This window comes from Entelurus aequoreus, linkage group LG13, assembly GCF_033978785.1.
Source record: "Entelurus aequoreus isolate RoL-2023_Sb linkage group LG13, RoL_Eaeq_v1.1, whole genome shotgun sequence".
Classification (NCBI taxonomy): Eukaryota; Metazoa; Chordata; class Actinopteri; order Syngnathiformes; family Syngnathidae; genus Entelurus; species Entelurus aequoreus.
Window position 1 is genome coordinate 6,557,117 of NC_084743.1, and position 15,000 is coordinate 6,572,116.

Genomic DNA, 15,000 nt, shown 5'->3' on the forward strand with positions numbered 1-15,000 from the left:
ATTAGTACTGTAAGGAAGGAAGGTCGTAGTAAGACAAAATAAACATGTATTAAATAAATACAATGTGGTGTCGCAATAGGAGACATCACTTTGTCGGAGGGCATCATTGTCCCTGAAATAAGACGCTGATGTGAGAGGTCTTGGGGGTCATGTGTACTGTAAATACTGTACGTTCACACACACACATTTAAAAAGAGGGCAGGGAGTTGGGGCACAACGGAAGGTGTCGTCACTCAAATGGTTTTAAGCAACAATATTATATTGCCGCTCTTCCCACAAAGTTCAAATACAAGAAGCAGGAAGGAAGCATTCAGAATTTGGATTTTTTCATTGATGTTCATCAGCATTTTCAACATGTAATATTTACATATTTTATATACACACTGTAAGTATATATGTAATGTAGTAACATTCATAATAACATATAATATTTACATATTTTATATACACACTGTAAGTATATATGTAGTATCTATTAACATTCATAATAACATGTAAAATTTACATATTTTATATACACACTGTAAGTATATATGTAATGTAGTAACATTCATAATAACATGTAACATTTACATATTTTATATACACACTGTAAGTATGTATGTAGTATCTTTTAACATTCATAATAACATGTAATATTTACATATTTTAAATACACACTGTAAGTATATATGTAATGTAGTAACATTCATAATAACATGTAATATTTACATATTTTATATACACACTGTAAGTATATATGTAGCATCTAGTAACATTCATAATAACATGTAAAATTTACATATTTTATATACACACTGTAAGTATATATGTAATGTAGTAACATTCATAATAACATGTAACATTTACATATTTTATATACACACTGTAAGTATGTATGTAGTATCTTTTAACATTCATAATAACATGTAATATTTACATATTTTAAATACACACTGTAAGTATATATGTAATGTAGTAACATTCATAATAACATGTAATATTTACATATTTTATATACACGCTGTAAGTATATATGTAGTATCTATTAACATTCATAATAACATGTTAAATTTACATATTTTATATACACACTGTAAGTATATATGTAATGTAGTAACATTCATAATAACATGTAACATTTACATATTTTATATACACACTGTAAGTATATATGTAGTATCTATTAACATTCATAATAACATGTAATATTTACATATTTTATATACACACTGTAAGTAGGTATGTAATTCAGTAACATTCATAATAACGTGTAATATTTACTAATTTTATATACACACTGTAAGTAGGTATGTAATGCAGTAACATTCATAACATGTAACATTTACATATTTTATATACACACTGTAAGTATATATGTAGTATCTATTAACATTCATAATAACATGTAATATTTACATATTTTATATACACACTGTAAGTATATATGTAATGTAGTAACATTCATAATAACATGTAATATTTACATATTTTGATCATTTGAAGTATTAATTTGACAGACACATCACAGCGTTCACTTTCCCTTCTGACTGCTAATCATGGCAGACTTGATGAGAGACAACAAATAATAATAATAAATATAATAATAATTAAATAACAATCACTTACTGTACAACAGGGGTCACCAACGCGGTGCCTGCGGGCACCAGGTAGCCCGTAAGGACCAGATGAGTAGCCCGCTGGCCTGTTCTAAAAATAGCTCAAATAGCAGCACTTACCAGTGAGCTGCCTCTATTTTTTAAATTGTATTTATTTACTAGCAAGCTGGTCTCTCTTTGCCCGACATTTTTAATTCTAAGAGAGACAAAACTCAAATAGAATTTGAAAATCCAAGAAAATATTTTAAAGACTTGTTCTTCACTAACTGACAAAGAAACAGATAACAGATTTGGTGTCCAGTTCAAAGTGTGACATGATTTATTTAAAAATTTGAGAGTTGACTTTTGTATTTTACATGAGTTATTATTTGTACAAACATGGTGCAAAGTAATTCATGATTTGTTAAAAAATGTTAGTGGCTAGCTAGTTAAAATGGGATATTGTGATTTCACAAGACTGTCTTAAAAGTGATCATTTGAAAATGTTCAATTTGAAAAATGTGCACTTAGAGAAAATATAAAAATAAAGTGTTGCATATTGATATTTATCTGTTTCTATATATATTTATTGTGAGAAATCATTAAGATGATCAGTGTTTCCACAATGATAAATATAATTAATTATTAATAATAACATAGAGTTAAAGGTAAATTGAGCAAATTGGCTATTTCTGCCAATTTATTGAAGTGTGTATCAAACTGGTAGCCCTTCGCATTAATCAGTACCCAAGAAGTAGCTCTTGCTTTCAAAAAGGTTGGTGACCCCTGATGTACAATGTCTGCTCTCACTGGGATGTTTATATCTTCCCCTTCACATCAACAATTCATCATCATCCTCACAAAGGGTTCAAAAAGTGTCTTTCTGGCCATCTCCGGGTCTAAGTTGGATGTGAAAGTTGACCAACTTGTCAGATTATGTCCACAACCTTCTACTATCCAGGTGAGAGACATGATTCCTTGTCTTACTTGAGAACTACTGTGTAGAGGTACTATAGTATGTGGTACTGTGTACTTACTACTGTGTAGAGGTACTATAGTATGTGTTTCTGTGTACTTACTACTGTGTAGAGGTACTATAGTATGTGTTTCTGTGTACTTACTACTGTGTAGAGGTACTATAGTATGTGGTACTGTGTACTTACTACTGTGTAGAGGTACTATAGTATGTGTTTCTGTGTACTTACTACTGTGTAGAGGTACTATAGTATGTGGTACTGTGTACTTACTACTGTGTAGAGGTACTATAGTATGTGGTACTGTGTACTTACTACTGTGTAGAGGTACTATAGTATGTGGTACTGTGTACTTACTACTGTGTAGAGGTATTATAGTATGTGGTACTGTGTACTTACTACTGTGTAGAGGTATTATAGTATGTGTTTCTGTGTACTTACTACTGTGTAGAGGTACTATAGTATGTGGTACTGTGTAGAGGTACTATAGTATGTGTTTCTGTGTACTCTACCACTGGTGGGTAGAAGAAGTAAGTACAAATGTGTTGAGCATTGCTGCAGCCTTGTGTATGGTTCTAACATGAATACTAGAGTAAGGTTGTCCCGATACCAATAGTTTGGTATCGGTACCAAAATGTATATCGATACTTTTCCAAATGAAGAGAACTACCAAAAAGTGTCAATATTGGCTTCATTTGAACATCAAATCTTACAATACAATACAGATATGTTTACTATTGCACTCAAAGAACTATTTTAGATAGTTCAAATAGAAATGAAAGGACATTAAACACATTTTGGGTTTTTTGTTGCACTCAATGAAAAATGTACAGTTTTCTATAATCCAGAAAATATATTAGAATGTAGTAAATAAATAAAAAAAGCTTTATTAACATTACTATTAAATTATTTATGCTTTATGGTTGCCAATCCTAGTCTGTGCTTTAAGAAAAACAAAACAAAACAAAAGTACACAAATAAGCCATGTAGCAGGTAAAACACACTTTTGTTGAAGATGAAACACAAATTGTAGCAATTTGTTACCCAATTCAGTCATTTTACTTGCATTAGTTGACGCTAGATGGGCGGTCTTAACTCTGATAGTATTTGCCATCAATCCAAGCAGCTACGTATCTACATGTTATGTATCTACATGTTATGTATCTACATGTTATGTATCTACATGTTATGTATCTACATGTCATGTATCTACATGTCATGTATCTACATGTTATGTATCTACATGTCATGTATCTACATGTCATGTATCTACATGTTATGTATCTACATGTTGTGTATCTACATGTTGTGTATCTACATGTTATGTATCTACATGTCATGTATCTACATGTTATGTATCTACATGTCATGTATCTACATGTTATGTATCTACATGTTATGTATCTACATGTTACGTATCTACATGTTATGTATCTACATGTTGTGTATCTATATGTTATGTATCTACATGTTACGTATCTACATGTTATGTATCTACATGTTATGTATCTACATGTTACGTATCTACATGTCATGTATCTACATGTCATGTATCTACATGTCATGTATCTACATGTTATGTATCTACATGTCATGTATCTACATGTCATGTATCTACATGTTATGTATCTACATGTTGTGTATCTACATGTTGTGTATCTACATGTTATGTATCTACATGTCATGTATCTACATGTTATGTATCTACATGTCATGTATCTACATGTTATGTATCTACATGTTATGTATCTACATGTTACGTATCTACATGTTATGTATCTACATGTTGTGTATCTATATGTTATGTATCTACATGTTACGTATCTACATGTTATGTATCTACATGTTATGTATCTACATGTTACGTATCTACATGTCATGTATCTACATGTCATGTATCTACATGTCATGTATCTACATGTTATGTATCTACATGTTATGTATCTACATGTTATGTATCTACATGTTGTGTATCTATATGTTATGTATCTACATGTTATGTATCTACATGTTACGTATCTACATGTTATGTATCTACATGTTATGTATCTACATGTTACATATCTACATGTCATGTATCTACATGTCATGTATCTACATGTCATGTATCTACATGTTATGTATCTACATGTTATGTATCTACATGTTACGTATCTACATGTTATGTATCTACATGTTGTGTATCTATATGTTATGTATCTACAAGTTATGTATCTACATGTTATGTATCTACATGTTGTGTATCTACATGTTGTGTATCTACATGTTATGTATCTACATGTTGTGTATCTACATGTTATGTATCTACATGTTGTGTATCTACATGTTGTGTATCTACATGTTATGTATCTACATGTCATGTATCTCCATGTTATGTATCTACATGTCATGTATCTACATGTTATGTATCTACATGTCATGTATCTACATGTCATGTATCTACATGTTATGTATCTACATGTCATGTATCTCCATGTCATGTATCTCCATGTTGTGTATCTACATGTCATGTATCTACATGTTATGTATCTACATGTTATGTATCTACATGTCATGTATCTACATGTTATGTATCTACATGTTGTGTATCTACATGTTATGTATCTACATTTTACGTATCTACATTTTACGTATCTACATGTTGTGTATGCACTTTGTGTGTGTGTGTTTTGACACACTCAACATGAAGCGCCTCAGCTCACCAGCGCAGATGAAAAAAGGTCAGTGGTACTTTACTTAAGGCAGTATAGTACCGACTTCAACCAATGAGTATGTCGTTAGTTTGTTATCAGCGAGTGTTGTATTGTGCAACCCTAGACTAGACTAGAGTGTAAAGATGCGTAGTTAGAATGTGCTGGCGACCCCCTGACACCTCGGCCTGCCCGCAGGGGGTCGCCTGTTAGAGCAGCACTAGCTGTACTATCTCCGTCCTCACGTCTCTTCACACTTGTGTGCCTCCTCACTGGAGATTGGAGCTGACAGGACAGCTCCCGCAGCATCTGGCAGGAGCTGGCAGGAGCTGGCAGGAGCTGGCAGGAGCTGGCAGGCTGCAAAAGGAGCATCACAAGCAGGCCTGCATGTTCACACATACTCCAACATCCTCCACACATACTCCAACATCCTGCCTGGCCTTCAAACATCTTCCACAAGCAGGGAGGAAGGAGGAAGTGCTCCGACATCACTGAAGACATCATTGTCGTCGCCATGGAGACTGGGACTGGACACTGCATTCATCAGGTTGCACTTGTATTTGGCAAAGTGACAGATGATAATAACAATAGTAATAGTAATAACAATTATAATAATAACAATAACAATACTATTGATAATAATAATAATCATCATCATCATAACAATAATAATAATATTAGTAACAAATATAATTATAATAATAATAATAATAATGATAATAACAATTATAACAATAACAATAATATTGATAATAATAATAAATAATAATAACAATCATAATAATATAAGTAACAAAAATAATAATAACAACAACAATAATAATAATAACAATTATAATAATAACAATTATAACAATAACAATAATATTGATAATAATAATAATCATCATCATAACAATCATAACAATAATAATAATATTAGTAACAAAAATAATACTAATAATGATAATAACAATTATAACAATAACAATAATATTGATAATAATAATAAATAATAATAACAATCATAATAATATAAGTAACAAAAATAATAACAATAACATCAACAATAATAATAATAACAATTATAATAATAACAATTATAACAATAATATTGATAATAATAATAATAATAATCATAACAATCATAACAATAATAATAATATTAGTAACAAAATAATAATAATGATAATAACAATTATAACAATAACAATAATATTGATAATAATAATAAATAATAATAACAATCACAATAATATAAGTAACAAAAATAATAACAACAACAATAATAACACTAACAATAATAATAATGATAATAATAATAATAATAATAGTAACAAAATAATAATAACAATTATAACAGTAATATTGATAATAACAATAACAAGCATAACAATACTAATAATACTAACAAAAATAATAACACTAATAATAATAATAATAATAATAATAAAAATTATAATAATAACAATTATAACAATAACAATAATATTGATAATAATAATATTGATAATAATAATATAATAATCATAACAATAATAATAATATTAGTAACAAAAATAATAATAATCATAATAATGATAACAATTATAACAATAACAATAATATTGATAATAATAATAAATAATAATAATCATAATAATATAAGTAACAAAAATAATAACAATAACAACAACAATAATAACACTAACAATAATAATAGTAACAAAATAATAATAATAGCAATTATAACAGTAATATTGATAATAACAATAACAATAACAATACTAATAATAGTAACAAAAATAATAACACTAATAATAATAATATTAATATAACAATAAAGATATTAATAATAATAAGAAAAATAAGAACAAAAATAATAATAATAAGAGCAAGTCTGTCTGTTTTGTTAGTGACCCCATCACAATTATGTCTGTCCTCAGAAGGCCACATTCAATCATTACAAAAAGTGATTATCATTTTGGATGTGGTGGGCCACTTTAAATGATGTGGTAAACTCCATTAAATGAACCTTAAATGTTGTTTCACACACGCCAGGGGTCATTAATGACCTCCGCCAGGGGTCATTAATGACCTCCGCCAGTGGTCATTAATGACCTCCGCCAGTGGTCATTAATGACTTCCGCCAGGGGTCATTAATGACCTCCGCCAGGGGTCATTAATGACCTCCGCCAGGGGTCATTAATGACCTCCGCCAGTGGTCATTAATGACCTCCGCCAGTGGTCATTAATGACCTCCGCCAGTGGTCATTAATGACCTCCGCCAGGGGTCATTAATGACCTCCGCCAGGGGTCATTAATGACCTCCACCAGTGGTCATTAATGACCTCCGACAGGGGCCATTAATGACCTCCGCCAGGGGTCATTAATGACCTCCGCCAGTGGTCATTAATGACCTCCGCCAGTGGTCATTAATGACTTCCGCCAGGGGTCATTAATGACCTCCGCCAGTGGTCATTAATGACCTCCGCCAGTGGTCATTAATGACCTCCGCCAGGGGTCATTAATGACCTCCGCCAGTGGTCATTAATGACCTCCGCCAGGGGTCATTAATGACCTCCGCCAGGGGTCATTAATGACCTCCGCCAGTGGTCATTAATGACCTCCGCCAGGGGTCATTAATGACCTCCGCCAGGGGTCATTAATGACCTCCACCAGTGGTCATTAATGACCTCCGCCAGGGGTCATTAATGACCTCCGCCAGTGGTCATTAATGACCTCCGCCAGGGGTCATTAATGACCTCCACCAGTGGTCATTAATGACCTCCGACAGGGGCCATTAATGACCTCCGCCAGGGGCCATTAATGACCTCCGCCAGGGGTCATTAATGACCTCCGACAGGGGCCATTAATGACCTCCGCCAGGGGTCATGTGCTCGCTGGTTACTTCTCAAGGTCGGTCAGAAAGTTGGAGAATCAGCAAGTGTGAGAAATGGGACAAGTGAGTGGATTTTGGTTGAGGTCTGGGCTCTCCAAGTGAACGCTCAACAGATTGAAGAAGTGAGGAAATAGAAAAGGTGAACATTGTCCCAAAGTTATATTTGTGTGTCAGCACTTCCTGTCCCTGCTCAGCTAACAGCTAGCATGGATGCTCTAGTATGCTGAGTGTTGACGTTGCACAACATGAAAGACTTCATTCAGCACATTGTGTGCACACAACAACACAACACGACAACACGACAACTGTCAGCTCACAACTTGCTGGTCCAGCACTTCTTGTGGTGTGGTGAGTTGGATGTGAGCTGACGTGGATTTACTGGCTGCTCTGCAGAATGTCTGCTCACATGACCACTGCCTGGTCACATGACCACTGTCTGGTCACATGACCACTCCTGCTGTTCCTATTTGTCTGTCTCCAAACACCTGATGATGACTTTTCTTCTTCTCATCTTTTCTACTTCATCCAGCACAAAAAGATGTTTCCACACCTCACACACCAGCAGAAAACACCTACAATTGTTCATAAATACGATGATGCCGCTAATGTTTTTACCTACGCTGCGAACCATGCGGCTTATAAAACGGTGCGACTAGTTTCTGGATTGTTCTCCCCGCTGACGGCCATGAAGCCAAACAGTTTTCATGCAAAGACACTTAAAAGGTGTGATGTTGTTGGTGCTGTGGCGCCATCTTTTGGAGGAGTTTGCTCACTGCAGGTGCTGCTGGTGAATGTGCATTCCTGCCGGAAGTAGAAGTGCCTTACTTTCTTCCAGCCATCCATAGCGTTTTTACTCGTACGGATTTGTCATTCGTTACTCCAAGCAACGATTGTGAGTTTTACAATATAACTACAACAATTTAAACAGTATAACTACAACAATTTAAACAATATAACTACAACAATTTAAACAGTATAACTACAACAATTTAAACAGTATAACTACAACAATTTAACAATATAACTACAACAATTTAAACAATATAACTACAACAATTTAAACAGTATAACTACAACAATTTAAACAATATAACTACAACAATTTAACAATATAACTACAAAAATTTAACAATATAACTACAACAATTTAAACAATATTACTACAACAATTTAACAATATAGCTACAAAAATTTAACAATATAACTACAACAATTTAAACAATATTGCTACAACAATTTAAACAATATTACTACAACAATTTAACAATATAGCTACAAAAATTTAACAATATAACTACAACAATTTAAACAATATTGCTACAACAATTTAAACAATATTACTACAACAATTTAACAATATAACTACAAAAATTTAACAATATAACTACAACAATTTAAACAATATTACTACAACAATTTAACAATATAACTACAAAAATTTAACATATAACTACAACAATTTAAACAATATTACTACAACAATTTAAACAATATTACTACAACAATTTAACAATATAACTACAAAAATTTAACAATATAACTTCAACAATTTAAACAATATTACTACAACAATTTAAACAATATTACTACAACAATTTAACAATATAACTACAACAATTTAAACAATATTACTACAACAATTTAACAATATAACTACAAAAATTTAACAATATAACTACAACAATTTAAACAATATTACTACAACAATTTAAACAATATTACTACAACAATTTAACAATATAACTACAAAAATTTAACAATATAACTACAACAATTTAAACAATATTACTACAACAATTTAAACAATATTACTACAACAATTTAACAATATAACTACAACAATTAAAACAATATTACTACAACAATTTAACAATATAACTACAAAAATTTAACAATATAACTACAACAATTTAAACAATATTACTACAACAATTTAAACAATATTACTACAACAATTTAACAATATAACTACAAAAATTTAACAATATAACTACAACAATTTAAACAATATTACTACAACAATTTAAACAATATTACTACAACAATTTAACAATATAACTACAAAAGTTTAACAATATAACTACAGCAATTCTTACTTACTAAAGTTTTACATGCACCTTTGTACCTGCTATCAGACATGGACCTGGTCTTAGTCTGCACCACTTTGTATGATGGTGAATGTCTGTGCACAATGGTGCATTATGTTGCATGATGTTGCATGATGGTGCATGATGTTGCATTATGTTGCATGATGGTGCATTATGTTGCATGGTGGTGCATTGTGTTGCATGATGGTGCATTATGTTGCATGATGGTGCATTATGTTGCATGATGGTGCATGATGTTGCATGATCGTGCATTATCTTGCATGATGGTGCATGTTTTTTTTATGTTTCATGTCTGTTTTGGTCGGTGCATGTTTGTACTTGATGGTGCATGTTGGTGAATGATGGTGCATGTCTGTACTTGATGGTGCATGTTGGTGAATGATGGTGCATGTCTGTACTTGATGGTGCATGTTTGTACTTGGTAGTGCATGTTGGTGAATGATGGTGCATGTCTGTACTTGATGGTGCATGTTGGTGAATGATGGTGCATGTCTGTACTTGATGGTGCATGTTGGTGAATGATGGTGCATGTCTGTACTTGATGGTGAATGATGGTGCATGTCTGTACTTGATGGTGCATGTTTGTACTTGATAGTGCATGTTGGTGAATGATGGTGCATGTCTGTACTTGATGGTGCATGTTGGTGAATGATGGTGCATGTCTGTACTTGATGGTGCATGTTTGTACTTGGTAGTGCATGTTGGTGAATGATGGTGCATGTCTGTACTTGATGGTGCATGTTGGTGAATGATGGTGCATGTCTGTACTTGATGGTGCATGTTGGTGAATGATGGTGCATGTCTGTACTTGATGGTGCATGTCTGTACTTGATGGTGCATGTCTGTACTTGATGGTGCATGTTGGTGAATGATGGTGCATGTCTGTACTTGATGGTGCATGTCTGTACTTGATGGTGCATGTTGGTGAATGATGGTGCATGTAAATGAGCTGATAGAAGGTTGCAGAGTGATGTATTAGTGGGAATGGTTTAATCCCAGGTCTTAGTGAGTGTGTTGTTGTGTTGCTGCTGGTGTATTAGTTAGATTGGACATCTGCTGCTAAGCTGCAAAGGACACCACTCGTGTCCCCGATGTCAGCGGACTGGAACTCCTGCTAATTAGTTGTATTGGAGGGCAGCCACACTCTCATCGGCTCCTTTCTGTTTTGCACCTGCACCTTCAATTCATGTCGCTCCCAAGCAAGTTGGCAGCTTTCATGCACACCTGGATTGCAGTCGCTCCTCCACGCTGACATTCACATTTCACATGTCGCTCCCAAGCAAGTTGGCAGCTTTCATGCACACCTGGATTGCAGTCGCTCCTCCACGCTAACATTCACATTTCACATGTCGCTCCCAAGCAAGTTGGCAGCTTTCATGCACACCTGGATTGCAGTCGCTCCTCCACACTAACATTCACATTTCACATGTCGCTCCCAAGCAAGTTGGCAGCTTTCATGCACACCTGGATTGCAGTCGCTCCTCCACACTAACATTCACAATGCAGGTTCCAAAAATATATATTTGACTTTAAAAATGATTGAATATGTTGACACAAAATATTATCAGTGTTATGTTTTACATTTTGGTTTGGTTGCTGAACACAAAATGACCTTTGGAAGGTCATTAGAGGTCATGATGGTTAGCGGTGACACTGCTAACACGCTAATGACCACAACTGTTGTGTTTAGGTGACTCATGTTTGTGTGTCGCTATTTGTGTGTGTGTGTGTGTGTGTGTGTGTGTGTGTGTGTGTGTGTGTGTGTGTGTGTGTGTGTGTGTGTGTGTGTGTGTGTGTGTGTGTGTGTGTGTGTGTGTGTGTGTGTGTGTGTGTGTGTGTGTGTGTGTGTGTGTGATGGCGTGCTAAAGCAGGCCTTGAGGGCGGCAGCAGGTGATTGGCGAGGAGTGTGATGTGCTCCACAGATCAAACACACTCTTTATTTACTCTGTGTGTGTGTGTGTGTATGTGTGTGTGTGTGTTGTGGTTTTTTGTCTCTGATCAAGGTGTGTGTTCATTGGTCATACACGTGTACACACACACACACTTTTTCACATCACAGCGTCCAATCAGAAGCCTGAAAAAGTGTTCATAAAAATGTTCACTTTTTAAGGACAAAAAATAAAGTAACGACTTTAGTTTGTGGACAAAAGGACAAAAAAAAAAGATTTTTTTATATATTTTGATATCAGCCTTATTTAGATGTAAATGGATAGATATACAGATATGTTCATTTTAATGTGTGTGTGTGTGTGTGTGTGTGTGTGTGTGTGTGTGTGTGTGTGTGTGTGTGTGTGTGTGTGTGTGTGTGTGTGTGTGTGTGTGTGTGTGTGTGTGTGTGTGTGCGTGTCTCTAATGAGGTCAATCTCTGCGGATCTAAAACCTCTGTCTATGTCTTTAGCTCTGCATGGTCAAAGGATTACTCTCATGTTTTTTTTCAGCCATAGTAATAATAATAATAGTAATGATAATAATAGTAATAATAATAATAATAATAACTAGATGATGTGTGAATGTTCCAATGCTGAAGTTGAAGTGGAATGCTGACAGAATGTAGTTTGAATGGAAGAATAGTTTGAATGTTGAAGAGTTTGAATTTTCAGGAAAACTGGAATTAGGTTTGGAAGTTGTGAAAGTGTTAGTCAGAATGTCCAGGATGAGTGGAATGTGTTGATGTTGGAATGCTTTGAGTAGCTTGAAAAATGTGGGAATTGTGCAACTTGGAAAAATGTCCCATTCATTTCAATGGGAACTTCCTGGAAATTTGGGGATTTTGGGAAAAGCGGGATTTTTTAAAATGATTATGTGCATGAATGTCCTGAATTGGTTGGTGTTGGAATTGTTTAAATGGGTCAAGAAATGTTGAAGTAGGAACAGTTTTTTAATTGCAAAATGGTATTATGGATTTTCAGGAAAACCGGGAATTTTTCCAGTTCTTAAACCAACTTGTTTTTTTGTCCTGACTAAGAGGAATGTTTTGGTTGAAATGGGGATGAAAAATGTGAAAGGAGTCATCACACTAAAAAAGGTTGGAAAGAAGGTTAGAAAATAAAAAAGAGGAATTCCTGGAAATTTTTTGACCATGAAAAAATGGTTGTTTGAATTTCCAGGATGAGTTGAATGTGTTGAAGGTGGAATGGTTTGAATCGCTTGAAAAATGTTGGAATTGTGGAAGTTTGAAAAATGGACATTTCATTTTGAATGAGGAAAATGTCCCTGAAAACTGGGAATTTTAGGAAATCTGGGATTTTTTGTATAATTGTTGAAACGGAGCACAGGCAGAATATGTTGAAGTTGGAATGGTTTGAATTAGATAAAAATGTGGAAGTTGTGGAACTTTTAAAAATGTCCCCTTCTTTTCAATGGGAATTTCATGGAAATTTGGGAATTTTGGGAAAAGCGGGAATTTTTTTGAAAATGCTGAAAAATTGGAATTTAGTACAAATGTAAGAATAGTTTGAATGTTGGAATGGTTTGAATAGGTTGAGAAGTTTGAATTTCCAGGAAAACTGGAATTAGGTTTGGAAGTTGGGAAAGTGTTAGTTAGAATGTCCAGGATGAGTGGAATGTGTTGATGTTGGAATGCTTTCAATAGCTTGAAAAATGTGGGAATTGTGCAACTTGGAAAAATGTCCCACTCATTTCAATGGGAACTTCCTGGAATTTTAGGAATTTTGGGAAAATCTGGGTTTTTTTTGGAAAATGATTATGAGCATGAATGTCCTGAATTGGTTGGTGTTGGAATAGTTTAAATGGGTCAAGAAATGTTGAAGTAGGAACAGTTCTTTAATTGCAAAATGGTATTACGGAATTTCAGGAAAACCGGGAATTTTTCAAGTTCTTAAACCAACTTGTTTTTTTGTCCTGACTAAGAGGAATGTTTTGGTTGAAATGGGTTGAAAAATGTGAAAGGAAAATGTGGGAGTTGTGGAACTTTGAAAAATGTTGCATTGATTTCAATGGGAATTTCATGGAAATTTGGAAATTTCACAAAAAGCGGGAATTTTTTTGAAAATGCAAAATAATTTGAATGTAGTACGACTGTAAGAATAGTTTGATTGTTGGAATGGTTTCAATGTTGAAGGGTTTGAATTTCCAGGAAAACTGGAATTAGGTTTGGAAGTTGGGAAAGTGTTAGTTAGAATGTCCAGGATGAGTGGAATGTGTTGATGTTGGAATGCTTTCAATAGCCCCGATCATCACGCACATAATAAACCTATCAATTACACAAGGCCAAGTACCAAAAGATTTTAAGATAGCAAGAGTAACTCCCCTCTTTAAAAAAGGAAGCAAATTGGAACCTGGCAACTACCCACCTGTTTCTATTCTCAGCTCCATTTCGAAAGTAATGGAGAAAATAGTTTATGAACAGGTCGATAGTTACCTTGCCACTAATAAACTCATGTACAAATTCCAATCCGGCTTCAGAACTAACCACTCCACTGACACATGCCTTCTCTATGTGAGCGACCACATCAAACATGAGGTGGACGCGGGCAAATACTGCGGCATGGTCATGCTGGACCTTCAGAAGGCCTTTGACACCGTTAACCACGCTATACTGTTGGATAAGCTCAGAGCAATCGGATTTAACAAAACCTCTTGGAGCTGGATGCAATCTTACTTGGAGGGGAGGGAGCAGGTGGTAGAGGTGAACGGCACCGTGTCCCCCCCCCCCCTCTCGGTGAGCTGTGGAGTCCCCCAAGGCAGTATATTAGGACCTTTACTGTTCCTAATATACATAAACGACATGTCATCGGCATGTGACTGTGAATTGTTTTTGTTTGCGGATGA

At 34.2% G+C, this 15,000-nt stretch overlaps 1 protein-coding gene across 1 annotated transcript in view; it reads left to right on the plus strand.

The window, feature by feature from the left end:
* Window positions 1-15,000, plus strand: part of bcas3 (BCAS3 microtubule associated cell migration factor) — a 293,366-nt gene that overhangs the window by 181,474 nt on the left and 96,892 nt on the right. The window lies entirely within an intron of this gene.